This window comes from Rattus norvegicus, chromosome 5, assembly GCF_036323735.1.
Source record: "Rattus norvegicus strain BN/NHsdMcwi chromosome 5, GRCr8, whole genome shotgun sequence".
NCBI lineage: Eukaryota > Metazoa > Chordata > Mammalia > Rodentia > Muridae > Rattus > Rattus norvegicus.
The window spans coordinates 63,991,499-64,007,378 of record NC_086023.1 but is presented as its reverse complement, the minus strand read 5'-3'; the positions used below and the strand labels follow the sequence as shown (position 1 = coordinate 64,007,378).

Below are 15,880 nucleotides of genomic sequence, written 5' to 3'. Positions count from 1 at the left end.
GAAGCACAGAATTTGATATCCACTGCCACGCAAACCAGGCCATGATGGCCTACGGCTTAATCCTAGTTCTTGGGAACTAGATGCACCGAGATTAGCAGTCCAAGATCATCCTTGGCTACCTAGGCAGTGTGAGGGCCGGAGTGATGGCTCAGCTGTTCAGAGCATCGGCTGCTCTCCCAGAGGACCCAGGTTCAGTTCCCAGCACACACACACAGCTTCTCACAAACACATGTAACGCCATTTTCAGAGGATCTGGTGCCTGTTCTGGCCTGCTTGGGCACCAGACATGCTCACGGTGCGCAGACATACATGCAGGCAAAACACTCGCACACATGAAATAAAAACAAGTCAGTCTTACAGGGCATGATGGTTCACACTTTTAATCCCAGCACCTGGGAGGCAGGGGCAGGTGGATTTCTTGAAGTGAGTTCTAGGTCCACCTGATCTACATGGGGAGTTCCAGGCCAGCCAGGACTGCATAGTGAGATTGTGTCTCAAAAAGAAAAACTTTAAAAATATTAAACACAGAATTGTGTTATGATTCATAATTTTTGGGAATGCACTGACATAGTCAGAGGCAAAGTTCCCAAGAGATGTTTTGGTTCAAAGCACTGTATCACAATAGTCACGGTATAGAAATAACTCAAGTGCCCATTAGCATAGGCAGAGATAAAGAAAATGTATCTACACACAAGGGAATATTATTTGGTCTCAAAAAGGAGGGAAATTCTGGAAGGTTCTGCAACATAGGCAGACTCTGAGGACAACTCTACTAATGAGATAAGCAACAAAACAAATACAAAATCCACTTCTGTGGGGTCCCAGGAGCAGTCGGTTGGCCAGGACCTTTCCCAGGGAAGGCAGTTGTTGGAGGAAAACGGGAAGGTATTAACTCTGTGAGGTGAAGGGGCTTTGGAGGTGGGAGGTGGCCATGCTTAACCTAAAGCGGAACTGTATTCAGTGCCGCAGCCAGGACCCTTGAACGCAGTCACGTGATGAGGGTTTGCTCCATTCTTTCCCCAACAACGAAGAAAAAAATTGCTTCTTGGGCTTTCTCATTGCCCTAGCTGGGGAGTTCTAAGCACCGCACCTGGCCTCACGCGCACAGAGGGCAGGGGGCAGAGATGCTCTCTGAACTCCTGGTACACTCACTACCCTGCCAACTCGCTGCCTTTTTTCCAGACCTCAGGTGTTTCCAAGGACGTGGATGCCAAGGCTCCTTCCCAGCGCCGAGGAGCTCAGATGAGGATGAGAGTGGAAACAGGTACTTTTTAAAAAGTAGAGAATTATAAATTCAATCGAAAATCACACTCAGTATTCCAAGATTAAAAACATTCTTTAGAAACTGGCTTATTAGAGTTCATGCTTCCTGCGTTGTGCGAGCGTGTGGGCGGGAGGGAGGGGGCCGGGTCAGCAGGGCTCTCGGTAGGGGGCAAGCAGGTGAAATGATTATAAAAGATGTCAAATAAATGGTCCTTTTTCTCTTGCCAGGAGATAAGGAAAGGTAATTTGGTCTGTCAGTTGCGCACACAGAAGACGTCATGGTCAACTGCATTAATACTGAATACTTTGTCCAGAGTCACAGAGCTAAAAGAAATTACAGCATCTCGCTGCTGTGAATTCTGGCATGACTCTCAGCAGACCTTCCCCACCTGAATTCACAAGAGACGCTAAGAATGAAAGGCAGGCTTCCCTCTGGGACTTCATTTCCACAGCTAGTCCGGTCTCTGCTCCATCCTCCTGGGTCTGATTTTGGCTGGACACAATCCCAGCCGTTTCTCAGGATTCCCTGGGGACCACCTGTGTCTCTGGTCCCAGACTTCGCTGGGCCTTTCCCTGCCTCTGCTTGTTGATCCTTAATGCACACCCGTCAAAAACAACTTCCTCCAAGGGACTTCTTTAGGGTACCATGCAGTCTCCCTCCATCCCCTACCACCTTTCCCTGTGCACCACACATACACTAAACAGTTACAGTGGGTGTGTCCTGTGCCTGTGGCCTTCCCCTAACACCCAGGGACTGCTTGGATGAAAGACTCCCAAGGTGGCCATCCTAGGACTGGGCAAAAAGGATATGTCAAGGAGGTCTCTAGAAATCGCTTTTTAGAAAACGGTCTATAGCTGTATTGGTTAGTTTTGTGTGTCAACTTGACACAAGCTGGAGTTATCACAGAAAAGGAGCCTCCCTTGAGGAAATGCCTCCATGAGACCCAGCTGTAAGGCATTTTCTCAACTAGTGATCAGGGTGGGAGGACCCATTGAGGGTGGTGCGGTCCCTGGGCTGGTGGTCTTGGGTTCTATAAGAGAGCAAGCTGAGCAAGCCAGGGGAAGCAAGCCAGTGAGTAACATCCCTCCATGGCCTCTGCATCAGCTCCTGCCTCCTGACCTGCTTGAGTTCCTGTCCTGACTTCCTTTGGTGATGAACAGCAATGTGGAAGTGTAAGCTGAGTAAACTCTTTCTTTCCCAACCTGCTTCTTGGTCATGATGTCTGTGCAGGAATAGAAACTCTAAGACAATAGCAGAGCGTATATGTTTGTTTTCCAATTCTGGTTCTTTTTAAATTTCAATTGAAAATTTATTTTGAGACAGGATTTTGCTGTGGAACCGTGTCTAGTTGGAACTCACAGAGATTTACATGCCTCTGCTCCCAAACGCTGGGATTAAAGGTAAGGACCAGTCTTACAATCTTCTTTTTTTTCCTTCCTTCCTTCCTCCCTCCCTTCCTTCCTTCCTTCTTTCTTTTTCCTTTCTTTCTAGACAAGGTAACCCAGGGCTAGCTTTGAACTCACTAGACTGACTTTAGATTCACAGAAACCCTCCTGCCTTGGGCTTCTGAGGGAAGGGATTGCAAGTGTCCACCTCCAAGTCACCACTGTTTTTGAGCTGGTGCTGGGTTAGGGTTAGAAAGAAACTGGGATGCTCTCTGAGTTTGTTGTCTGTTTGGGCCCCCACAGGAAGCTGCATTCGGAGCCCTTGGTGGATGGATGAAGGCCTCTGCACTTTTTGGGACTTGCTTGTCTCTGGCTGTTGAGCCCCTTTCAGGGCAGTTCCCCTCCCTCATGTTGTAAGTACTGCCTTGTTATTAAGCTGTTCACTCAATCAATTTTATTATCCGTTAATTATGCATTAGCATTCGAAGAAAATGAATATCTGCCCAGTTGCTTAAACCCAACTATTAGCTATGCATTCTTTCCCTTCCTTTAGATGAACATCTGTTGTCTCCTGCTAAGGCAGAAGCCGGGATTGGAGCGAGAGCTATCAAGGAGGCTCTAACACAGACCAGGAGACTCTTCTTAGCCCTGAGGGTTGGGCTGCTGTGGGTCTGGGGGACACTGGGAAGTGAGGTGCACCATGTGTCAGGAACCTTAGCTGTCAGGAAGTGGGGCTGGGTGGGGGTTGGGTGGGGTGGGGTTTTGGGGTGGGTGAGGGTGGGGGTGGGGTCTGCGCAAAGATTAGTTTGATGGATTGTGGGGTTGGGGGAAGTGGGAGGAGCCCCATGCAAGAATGAAGTAGGTGCTGATGTGAAGCCCAGAGGACTGGTCTCTGAGTCACCTAACTCAAAACTCCTTGGAGGCCAGCCTCCTCAGTCCCCGGGGGACCCAGACTTGCTGTGTGTGACATGGGCCATCAACCAGCATACGGAGCCCTTCTACGATGGGTTTATAGCAGATGCGTTATATGACGACTAACCAAAAAGTCAGAACTATCCAAAGCTTGCTCCAAATCCCTAGTCTACACCATGAGAATAGGCACTGACTGGCCAAGGGGTTGACTGTTCTAATCCTAGGACCCATAGTCAGGGAGATGTCCAGCTTGGCCTGGGGTGAAGATGCCCAGAGAGACCATATTGTAGTCAGTATCTTAGGGGTCATAAATTAAATTTGGCTGGTGCCAAATTTTGAAGCTGTTTTTAACTAAGAATTTTTTTGTTTTTACATTTTTAAATGGTTACAAAAATCGAAAGAAGAAAACCACTCTGACCCTTAAGGATTATAAGAACTCATGTTCTGCTGGGCCGTGGTGCACACTCCTCTAAACCCAGCATTCTGGAGGCAGAGGCAGGTGGATTTCTTAGTTTGAGGCCAGCCTGGTGTACAGTGAGTTTCAGGACATCGGGGCTACACGGAGAAACCCTGTCTCGAGAAAACCAAAACCAAAACCAAACCCAAACGAAAACAGAAAATAGGAATCAAGTTTTGTTGGAACACGGCTTATTTACTTAATGCACACGACTCTACCTGTGGCTCTGAGGGCTCCGGAGCAATGGCCCAGTGCAGCAACGAGGAGACCTTGCACCCTGAGAAGGCTAAACATGGATGGCCCAGCCAGTTAGACTTCAGGACCTCTCTGGGGCAGTCACAAGGGGATTTTAGTGTTTTAAAGATTTAATTTTAATTATGTGCATGTGCACGCGCGTGTGCGTCTGTGTGTGTGTATGTGAGTGTGTGTGTATGTGTTTGTGTGTGTATGTGTGTGTGTATGTGTATGTGTGTGTGTGCGCACGCGTGCATGTGTGCGCATGTGTTGTGTGTGTGTATGTGTGTGTATATGTGTGTGTGTGTGTGTGTGTGTGTGTGTGTGTGAGTGTGTGACATGCAGGTTCTCATGAACACCAGAGGCATCTGATCTCTGGAACTGGAGGTTGCTGGAGAGTAGTACACACTCTTACACCCTGTGTCACCTCTCCAGCCCACAAGGGAGCTTTCTCAATGACGATCTGAATGGGACATCCCAAATTATTTTGAGACCTTTGGTTAGATTTCCTTCGTCAACACTGAAGCACTTTCTTGTTTGGGTGTTGGGGAGACAGAGGGAATTCAGAACTGGGGGAAGGCCTTGTGTAGAGGCATTTAAACTGCGGCACGGTGGGTGTGTGTCAGGCTTGGTTTGTTGTAAGAAACACCCCAGGTACGGGAGAAGAGAAAATGGCTGGGGTGGTTCATGTTTCAGAGATTTCAGACCGGGGTCAGTTTGTGCTGTTGCTTTGGGTCCTGTGAGGGGTCAGATATCATGGCAGGGGAATAACTGGCCATGGAAAACAAGAGAAAAGAAGGTCAAATGGTGTGCGTCCTAAAATCCTTTCCAAGGTCAGGTCCCCAATTAAGTACAGACTTCCCACCAGGTCCGACCTCCTAAAGGGTCCCTGTCAAGAGTCCTTTGGGTATCCTTTAAAAGTCACACTTTCAGGGCTCAGTGAAATGCTTGTCTGGCACATGGAGGGATGTGGGTTCAAAACCCAGTACTATAGAAACAATTTAAAGATTCTAACCATAGTTGAGGGTCTAGGCCTATGGTAAATTTTAACAAAACAGTAGGAGGCATAGGAAGCTTATGGTTGGCTCTGCCTTGAGAAATCTGAAAAGGCTTCTGAGAAGAGGTGATGCCTGAGGGTAGCAATCGTCTGGAAAGCCTGAGGGACATCCCCTGTGTTATGTGGTGCAGATCTGCAAAAGTTCCTGGCAGCCCTGGTCAGTGGGCCTTAGGGTAGTGTGACTGTGAGGGAGAGACCGTAACTCTGTGGAGCATAGGCAATCAAGGAACCCATTGACTCCAGAGAGGCAGAAGTCTGGCAACCAGGCCTGGCTGGTGACAGGGCATAGGCGCTGTCCGTGAGCCTCAGAGCTCACCCAAAGGGACCCGGGGCTGGAGGGCAGAGTCACCACAGAGGGAAGGAGCAGTTCTCCAGGAAAACTTACAGACAGCATGCATATCTATTCCAAAGAGTAAGAAGGACCCTTCTAGGCAGAGTGGACCGAAGTCTGTGACCTGGATATTGCCCAGAATTCTAGTCTCAGGCTCTTGGGGGTGCAGGATGCTGCTCTGAGCTGAGCTGCTGGCTTCCCTTTCCCAGGTAGCAGCAACTGCTGACCTCTGAACTCAGAAGTGGGGGAGAAAAGCAGCAGCCCCTCCCTCCTCTCCTTCTAGTGTTGGGGCTCCTACTGCACTGGGAGTCCCAGGCTTAAGTTCTTTCCAAGCAAGGGCGTACAAGTGCCTTGCTTCTCGGGCTCCCACTGCCCAGCTTCCAACTGCAGGAATTAAATTTGTGCAGTGCATTTAACAGACAATGAACATTGTCCAAGGTCACAGATACATGTTGGGATTACAAGACACGACACTGAGCAGAGACCAGCGGTCATCCACAGCCCTGTGATGGCTGCCTGCACACACTGCCTGTGCCTGGATGCACAGAGCAGACATGGCCCTGTGGGCCATCGGACAGCCCCTCACGCTGCACCCTGCTTGTTCTGTATGCAATGCCTCATCTTTGTGTTTTAATATTTTAATTAATTCTTTAAGCATTTCGTATAATGGGTTTTTAGCATGTGTATTGTATGTATCCTGTATCATCCTGTTCCTCCCCCCCAACTCCTGCCAGATCCATCTACCAGCTTCTGTACCCTCCCAAGTTCACTTCTCTCCTTCCTCCCCCTCCTCCTCTCCCTCCCTCCTCTTCCTTCCCCTCCTCCCCTTCCTCCTTCCCCTCTTTCCCTCCTCCCCTTCCTCCTTCCCCTCTTCCCTTCCTCCCCTTCTTCTTCCTCCTCTCCCTCCTCCCCTTTCTCCTCCTCCTTCCCCTCCACTTCCTCCCCTCCTCACCTTCTCCCCTTTCTCCTCCTTCCCCTGTTCCCTTCCTCCCCTCCTCCCCGTCTTCCCCCTCCTCCTCCCCCTTCCTCCCCCTCCTCTTCCTCCTTCCGCTCCTTCTTCTTAACCTTACAGATTCCATCTGTGCTGTCCATGTAGTCGTGGGTGTGCGGTCATCTACTGGAGCTTGTTCGACCTATCAGGGGCCACACTATCAAAGAAAACTGAATCTCCCTTCCACAGAAGCTACCAGCAGTCAGTAGTTAGAGCTTGCAGCAGTTAGTTTCCTATTGCTGTGATAGAACACTGTGACCAAGGAAGGCAACTTATAAAGCAAAAGGAGTTTAATCTCACTTATGGTTCCAGAGGGTTAGAGTCCACTCACCCATGGTGGTGAGAACAGAGCAAGGCAGCAGGAGTAGCTGGATGCTCACATCTCGGACCACAGGCAGGAGACAGAGCGCACACTGAGGAAAACAGGAGGCCTTTGAAGCCTCAAGTCCTGCACGATGACACACTTCCAACAAGGTCATGGGACATTCTCACTCAAACCACTACAGGGCTCATGCATCTTCCACCCTCCATGCTGGGGCTCTGCCTGGCTCGCTCTTGTGCAGGTCTGGTGCATGGCTGTTGGGAGTTCTTGAGTGCAGTGGTCCAGACACTGTGTCAGCTCTGGTGCTCCCCAACCTCTGGCTTTTACAGTGTTTCTTCTCTCTCTTCTGAAATAGTCCCTGAGCCCTGGGGAGGGGGCGATATACGGTCCCATTTGCAGTCAAGCACTGCACCGATGCTCTGGTCAGCTGTCAGTCTGTTAAGGGCCATTCACTACACAGGTCACTTCCCTGAGGAGGCTTGGGAGCTGGACTGATTTATGGGTAGAGAAACAAAGACTTAGAGGCAGGTCGATGTCCTGTGACAGAACTTCTTAGAGATGGCCTCTGCAGGAGTGGCATGCTTGTTTCCTTACATATTTAAAATATGCATAAGGAGACTGACCGCCTGGCACCTCTGGCTTTCAGCTCTGAGCAACATAACCTGAGGAGGCCAGAGAGCCAGGCCATCCAGTCCTCTGGTTTCATGGGTGGGGAAACTCAAGCCCAGAGAAGACTCCGGATGGTTATTCCAAATGCCAGGACTACAAGGTGGCCCAAGGATCCAGCCTGCTGCATTAGAATTCCCGGGAGGAGCACTTAGGGGCTCTGTATGGGGTGCTGCTTCTAAAGGGTTTTAGGGACACTTGAATTCTTTCTCATTTGACCCCTCCACCCCTTTATAATTCAGAGTGGGAAACATTGCTTTTCTTGACCTTAAAGATTAGGGCTACCAAATTGTTCATTTCTGTACAATTAGAGACTAATTTTAAGCAAATTAAATGTAACCTTCATTTAGGAATAATCTTTAAATGAGGCACTTTTATGCCAAACTCAATAGTTATATAAAAATCTGTTAGGTATGGAAAGATGGGTCATGGGCTATCACTACCTCCGTGTCCCTTTCCTTCCTCCAGCCTGGCTTTGGGACTTGCTTTGACCAATAGAATGTGACGGAAGTTGAGATGTGGTACACTCCTCCTCCAACCTTATGATCCAGCCCCCAACCAGCCATCCACAAGATGGGGACTAGGCCATGTTGAGTCAGACAGTTGATGACAGGTGCATTGGTAGCCCACTGAAGACGAGCTGAAGCCGGCAGCTCAGTGGATCCCACCTGTCCTAGAGATTCCCAGAACAGATACATCTTGTTCAAAACAACCTAACTTCAAGTTGGATGGTTCTTCACAGTTGCTGATAGATAGAGGAGAGGGAGGCGTGTTTAAAGTATCCACCACAGAGTGTAGAGGCGATATTCTCTGTGATAGCCCACACATGCTCACTCTGAGGAGGAATGATTATTCTCTGTGATAGCCCACATGTGCTTACTCTGAGGAGGAATGATTATTCTCTGTGATAGCCCACACACGCTCACTCTGAGGGGAATGATTATTCTCTGTGATAGCCCACACACGCTCACTCTGAGGGGAATGATTATTCTCTGTGATAGCCCACACACACTTACTCTGAGGAGGAATGATTATTCTCTGTGATAGCCCACACACACACTCTCTGAGGAGGAATGATTATTCTCTGTGATAGCCCACACACGCTCACTCTGAGGAGGAATGATTATTCTCTGTGATAGCCCACACACGCTCACTCTGAGGAGGAATGATTATTCTCTGTGATAGCCCACACACACACACTCTGAGGAGGAATGATTATTCTCTGTGATAGCCCACACACGCTCACTCTGAGGAGGAATGATTATTCTCTGTGATAGCCCACACACACACACACTCTGAGGAGGAATGATTATTCTCTGTGATAGCCCACACACACTCACTCTGAGGAGGAATGATTATTCTCTGTGATAGCCCACACACACTCACTCTGAGGAGGAATGATTATTCTCTGTGATAGCCCACACACACTCACTCTGAGGAGGAATGATTATTCTCTGTGATAGCCCACACACGCTCATTCTGAGGAGGAATGATTATTCTCTGTGATAGCCCACACACACACACTCTGAGGAGGAATGATTATTCTCTGTGATAGCCCACATGTGCTCACTCTGAGGAGGAATGATTATTCTCTGTGATAGCCCACACACACTCACTCTGAGGAGGAATGATTATTCTCTGTGATAGCCCACACACACTCACTCTGAGGAGGAATGATTATTCTCTGTGATAGCCCACATGTGCTCACTCTGAGGGGAATGATTATTCTCTGTGATAGCCCACACACACTCACTCTGAGGAGGAATGATTATTCTCTGTGATAGCCCCCACACACTCACTCTGAGGAGGAATGATTATTCTCTGTGATAGCCCACACACACTCACTCTGAGGAGGAATGATTATTCTCTGTGATAGCCCACATGTGCTCACTCTGAGGGGAATGATTATTCTCTGTGATAGCCCACACACACACACACTCTGAGGAGGAATGATTATTCTCTGTGATAGCCCACACACACTCACTCTGAGGAGGAATGATTATTCTCTGTGATAGCCCACACACACTCACTCTGAGGAGGAATGATTATTCTCTGTGATAGCCCACACACACTCACTCTGAGGAGGAATGATTATTCTCTGTGATAGCCCACATGTGCTCACTCTGAGGAGGAATGATTATTCTCTGTGGTAGCCCACACACACGCTCTCTGAGGAGGAATGATTATTCTCTGTGATAGCCCACACGCTCACTCTGAGGGAAATGATGAGTGGAAATATCCTCACATAGCACAGAGATGAGTGAGGGTTGAAGGGGATAATTTCCAGTTTCTCTTCCCCCTTCCTCCTCTCTCTCCTCTCCTCTCCCCTCTTCTTGACAGTGCTGACATCTGAACCCTGGCTTCACATACATCAGGCAAGCATTCCACCCATGGCATTCTTTCCCCCTTTCTAAATTTCCTGGGATGCCATCGCATTTCTTTTACAGAAATGCCCTTTCATAAAGTACCAGCTGGCCCTGCCGGAGTGACAACAGCCCATCATCCAGACTGCCACTGGAACATGTCCCCATCTGTCTGAAAACTAGTGGTTGACACAGGCTAGAAAGACCCACTATCACATATGGAAGGTCAAGCCACTCTCTCACCCCATTCCACAGCACTGGGCATCCATAAATACAACTGGTCTCCATCGGACTTCCCCGTGGTCTCAATGCCGCTCTGACTAAGGGATGCAGGCTCAGACCTCCCTGTGGTCTCAGTGCTGCCCTGGCTAAGGGATGCAGGCTCAGACTTCCCCATGGTCTCAATGCCGCCCTGGCTAAGGGATGCAGGCTCAGCTGTTCCACCGGCTCTACAGCAAAGGCCCCATGTCAGCTAGCTCACATAATTCTCCCAAACGCCTCCTCCTCTGTGGGAAGCAGGCGAGGAGGACCTTCCTTCCTCACTTAAACCCACTCTGGTTTCCTGTAACGCTACCTTCATCCTTGCTCATCTCTCTGTCCAACCTCTGCGTCAGGGTCCAGCGTCACACAGAATGCATTTTGGTTTCCCTAGCCCTGCCTCAGGGACCATAACAGAGGCAGGATAAAGGGAAAGTTATTCAGGGAGAAGCTAGAAACTGTCACTCCTAACCTCTTTGATAACGTGAGGATGAAGCCTTTGTGTGCGGTGGGGATGTGGTCCACTGTCTGCTGACATAACAATTGCATGATAACTTGAGTAGCATGTATAGAGGTTTTCAATGAGGGTCTCACTGTTGATATGTAGCCGTGGCCGACCTTGAACTCCTGCTCTTCCTGCTTCCACCTCCCAAATCCAGCAATTACAGGCACACGATGCCACACGAAGAGAGGTTTGATTGGCTCACGATTCTGGCTGACGAGTCTGACAACATAATGTTAGCCCTGGTGAGGGACCACCGGGGCTGTGTGGAAATGTGGTAAAGGGGTCAGGACTCTAACCCCTTCCTGCGGACATTAACCCACTGTGGAAATGGAACTTGGAGATGCCTTTACGTCCTCCTCCTAGGTTCTTTTCTAAAGCTTGTAGCCCCTCAACATTGCCACACTGGGCACTAAGCTTCTAATGCGTCGAGGCCTTGGGGAACAACTCACTTCTGTACGGTAGCCTGATGGGACCTTGACTACAGACCCATTCCCATATTCTTCCTATATAGCTAGAGTGTGGCTGGGCCAGCTGGGCCAGGGGACAGAGGGGACACTCACGCTGATTGAGCCTACGCCTCAAGGTCCAGACCTTGAATGCTTCTCTGGCCTGTGGCAGGTGGAGCCTGAGTTGTGTGACAATCCATACCCCAGGGTCTTCGTGGTGTCACCGTCCTGAGGAGAACCCTGTCAGCATCCTCCCAGGCTGCTGCTGAATGCTACGCTCTGGGAGGACCACTAGGAGAGCCCCCAAGAACTGTCACCATCAGTGGCCACTGAAGGGCCAATTAACTGTGTTCTGTTTTATTTGGGGGTGTTGACAGTGAGCCCCTCTCTTCACATATGCCATCCGGCTGGGGTGGATTTAGTAGCTAAAAATGGCCAGGAACAATAAAGTTTAGAAACTCAAGAGTGGCAGAGAGGTAACAGTGTTTTGTTTTTTTTGTTTTTTGTTTTTCCTTTTTTTCGGAACTGGGGACCGAACCCAGGGCCTTGCACTTGCTAGGCAAGCGCTCTACCACTGAGCTAAATCCCCAACCTGAGAGGTAACAGTTTTGTTCTTTCGAGAATTTATTTTAAGCTCGGCATGGTGTTTCATGGCAATTCAGAGGGCATGTAGCTTCTAGGCATCCTCCTGGGCACAGTCTAAACAGCCGTTGCCTTATGTGTCAGCTAGCCTGTCCCTGAATTGCCCACCCAAAGCATTCACCATGTGAGGAGCACAGCGACCTCACAACCATTTGTTAAGGTCACTTTTCCAAATATTGGGGGGGGGGCTGTTGACAAATTCCACCACCCTTCAGAGACCTGGTTAGCATTCTTGGTGGCTCTGGTCCCCAAAGGCCAGCTAAACCGAGGACCTAGACCCTGTTTCTATTATCACCACAGACGGCCCCTCCCTCTTCAGCAGAGTTAACAACACAGATGAGGCGCTCAGTCCTAACCGCCAGCCGCCCTTCTTGGCATCTTAGACATTTAAATTGGACACAGTCCTTTGGGAAATGTAATTTTATTCATGGAGACTGCCCCATCTAATTTGAATACAGAATTGTGTGCTGGCAAGATATGGTAACACCAATGGCTTCTCCTTTCTTTCCGCTTCCATGCCCAGTCTGCTTGAGGGCACCGTGAGTCAGAGGGAAAGGGGCACTCCAGCACTGGGTAAGAAAGAACATGGACGACGGGTGTGAAAGTCACGTTAAGCCAATTGATCAGAGCACGGCCGGAATCCTACTGGATGTGACAGAAGCGGATTCCCGTAGTCCCACAGTACAGTTTTCTCATCTGTGAGTGGCAAGAGCTCTAGGCACGTGGGGCTGTGGGAACCACCTGACATGGACGCTTGGAGCAAATGCTGCATGAAATACACCAGTATCGGGGCTGGGGATTTAGCTCAGTGGTAGAGCGCTTACCTAGGAAGCGCAAGGCCCTGGGTTCGGTCCCCAGCTCCGGAAAAAAAAGAAAAAAAAAAAAACTATTGAGTTCGAAATACACCAGTATCAAGCCTTCGGAATATTGGACACAGGAATTTAAAGCAGTATTGGTTTGGGTCACCTCCTCTCCCCCTTCTTTCTCCTCCTCCCCTCCCCCTTTCTCCTCTTTGAATTGCAGATACCCAACACAGAGCCTTACACATGCTAAGCAAGAGCTCTACCATGGAGCCACACCCTGACTCCTAGGCCTGTATTGTAATTATTTTTAAAGACAAGGTTTTAGGTAGCCCAGGCTGGCCTTGAACTGTCTGTAGCTGAGCTACAGCTGACCTAGAATTTCTGGCTCACCTGACTCCCTCTCCTGAGTGCTGGGATTGCAGACCTGTGCTAACCATGCCTGCTAGACGAATTCTACCAACTGAGCTACCTTTCCAGCTGCTAGACAAGGCTGCTTCCGGGCTGTGTGCTCTGTGCTGGAGAATCATCAAGTTTGAGGAGGATCAAGAGCCTGCACTAGAGGAAATCTCCACAAACTGAGCGGGAAGCATGGATGTGCCAGCCTTCCAAGTCAGTGGGAATGGAGCACTAGTGAGGACAGGCCAGCATCTGGGAAGGATGCTTCTGGGCATGTGTCCGTACTGAAGACAGCAATCAGAGTTCCAATCACTGCAGCGGTGCAAAGGCACGGTACTCCTGTGAGATCGATGGGCACGTGTGGCTCTATGATCAGATAAGTGACATGTGCCAATGAATGCTGAGGGAGAAGACCACCCGGAAACAGCCTCATCTGTGACCATCAGCTGCCCTGTCAGGCACTGGGGGTACAGAGCAGGGTGTCAGGCACTGAGGGTACAGAGCAGGGTATCAGGCAGTGGGGGGTACAGAGCAGGGTGTCAGGCACCGGGGCTACAGAGCAGGGTGTCAGGAACCTGGGGTACAGAGCAGGGTGTCAGGCACCGGGGGTACAGAGCAGGGTATCAGGCACTTGGGGTACAGAGCAGGGTGTCAGGCACTGGGGGTACAGAGCAGGGTGTCAGGCACTGAGGGTACAGAGCAGGGTGTCAGGCAGTGGGGGGTACAGAGGAGGGAGTCAGGCAACAGGGGTACAGAGCAGGGTGTCAGGCAGTGTGGGGCTCAGAGGAGGGTGTCAGGCACCGGGGGTACAGAGCAGGGTGTCAGGCAGTGTGGGGCTCAGAGCAGGGTGTCAGGCACCGGGGGAACAGAGCAGGGTGTCAGGCAGTGTGGGGCTCAGAGCAGGGTATCAGGCACTGGGGGTACAGAGCAAGGTGTCAGGCACTGTGGGGCTCAGCAGGGTATCAGGCAGTGGGGGGCTCAGAGAAGGGTGTCAGGCAGTGGAGGGCTCAGAGCAGGGTGTCAGGCACTGGGGATACAGAGCAGGGTGTCAGGCAGTAGGGGTACAGAGCAGGGTGTCAGGCACTGGGGGTACAGAGCAGGGTGTCAGGCAGTGGGGGGTACAGAGCAGGGTGTCAGGAACCGGGGGTACAGAGCAGGGTGTCAGGCACCGGGGGTACAGAGCAGGGTGTCAGGCAGTGTGGGGCTTAGAGCAGGGTATCAGGAACCGGGGGTACAGAGCAGGTTGTCAGGCACTGGGGTTAAAGAGCAGGGTGTCAGGAACTGGGGTCCAGATCAGGGTGTCAGGGACTGGGGGTACAGAGCAGGGTGTCAGGCAGTGTGGGGCTTAGAGCAGGGTATCAGGCACTGGGGGTACAGAGCAGGGTGTCAGGCACTGCGGGTACAGAGCAGGGTGTCAGGCACTGGGGGTACAGAGCAGGGTGTCAGGCAGAGGGGGGTACAGAGCAGGGTGTCAGGCACCAGGGGTACAGAGCAGGGTGTCAGGCACTGGGGGTACAGAGCAGCGTGTCAGGCACCGGGGGTACAGAGCAGAGTGTCAGGCACCGGGGTTACAGAGCAGGGTGTCAGGCAGTGTGGGGCTCAGAGCAGGGTATTAGGCACTGGGGGTACAGAGCAGGGTGTCAGGCACTGTGGGGCTCAGAGCAGGGTATCAGGCAGTCGGGGGCTCAGAGCAGGGTGTCAGGCAGTGGAGGGCTCAGAGCAGGGTGTCAGGCACTGGGGGTACAGAGCAGGGTGTCAGCCACCGGGGGTACAGAGCAGGGTGTCAGGCACTGGGGGTATAGAGCAGGGTGTCAGGCACTGGGGGGCTCAGAGCAGGGTGTCAGGTAGTGGGGGTACACAGCAGGGTGTCAGGCACTGGGGGTACAGAGCAGGGTGTCAGGCACTGGGGGTACAGAGCAGGGTGTCAGGCACTGGGGGGCTCAGAGCACGGTATCAGGCACTGGGGCTCAGAAAGGGTATCATGCACTGGGGGTACAGAGCAGGGTGTCAGGCACTAGGGGTACAGAGCAGGGTGTCAGGCACTGGGGGTACAGAGCAGGGTGTCAGGCAGTGGGGGTACAGTGCAGGGTGTCAGGCACTGGGGGTATAGAGCAGGGTGTCAGGCACTGGGGGTACAGAGCAGGGTGTCAGGCAGTGTGGGGCTCAGAGCAGGGTATCAGGCACTGGGGGTACAGAGCAGGGTGTCAGGCACTGGGGTTAAAGAGCAGGGTGTCAGGCACTGTGGGTAGAGAGCAGGGTGTCAGGCACTGAGGGTACAGAGCAGGGTGTCAGGCACTGGGGTTAAAGAGCAGGGTGTCAGGCACCGGGGGTACAGAGCAGGGTATCAGGCACTTGGGGTACAGAGCAGGGTGTCAGGCACTGGGGGTACAGAGCAGGGTGTCAGGCACTGAGGGTACAGAGCAGGGTGTCAGGCAGTGGGGGGTACAGAGAAGGGTGTCAGGCAACAGGGGTACAGAGCAGGGTGTCAGGCAGTGTGGGGCTCAGAGGAGGGTGTCAGGCACCGGGGGTACAGAGCAGGGTGTCAGGCAGTGTGGGGCTCAGAGCAGGGTGTCAGGCACCGGGGGAACAGAGCAGGGTGTCAGGCAGTGTGGGGCTCAGAGCAGGGTATCAGGCAGTGGGGGGCTCAGAGAAGGGTGTCAGGCAGTGGAGGGCTCAGTGCAGGGTGTCAGGCACTGGGGATACAGAGCAGGGTGTCAGGCAGTAGGGGTACAGAGCAGGGTGTCAGGCACTGGGGGTACAGAGCAGGGTGTCAGGCAGTGGGGGGTACAGAGCAGGGTGTCAGGAACCGGGGGTACAGAGCAGGGTGTCAGGCACCGGGGGTACAGAG

At 51.5% G+C, this 15,880-nt stretch overlaps 1 long non-coding RNA gene across 1 annotated transcript; it reads left to right on the top strand.

Moving 5' to 3' along the window:
- Positions 1-2,580: 2,580 nt before the first annotated feature.
- LOC134487064 (uncharacterized) lies at positions 2,581-3,368 on the top strand. The gene is made up of 3 exons (XR_010066782.1): positions 2,581-2,664; positions 2,953-3,062; positions 3,203-3,368. It is a non-coding gene; the product is annotated as an uncharacterized LOC134487064 (long non-coding RNA).
- The last annotated feature ends 12,512 nt before the right edge of the window (positions 3,369-15,880 follow it).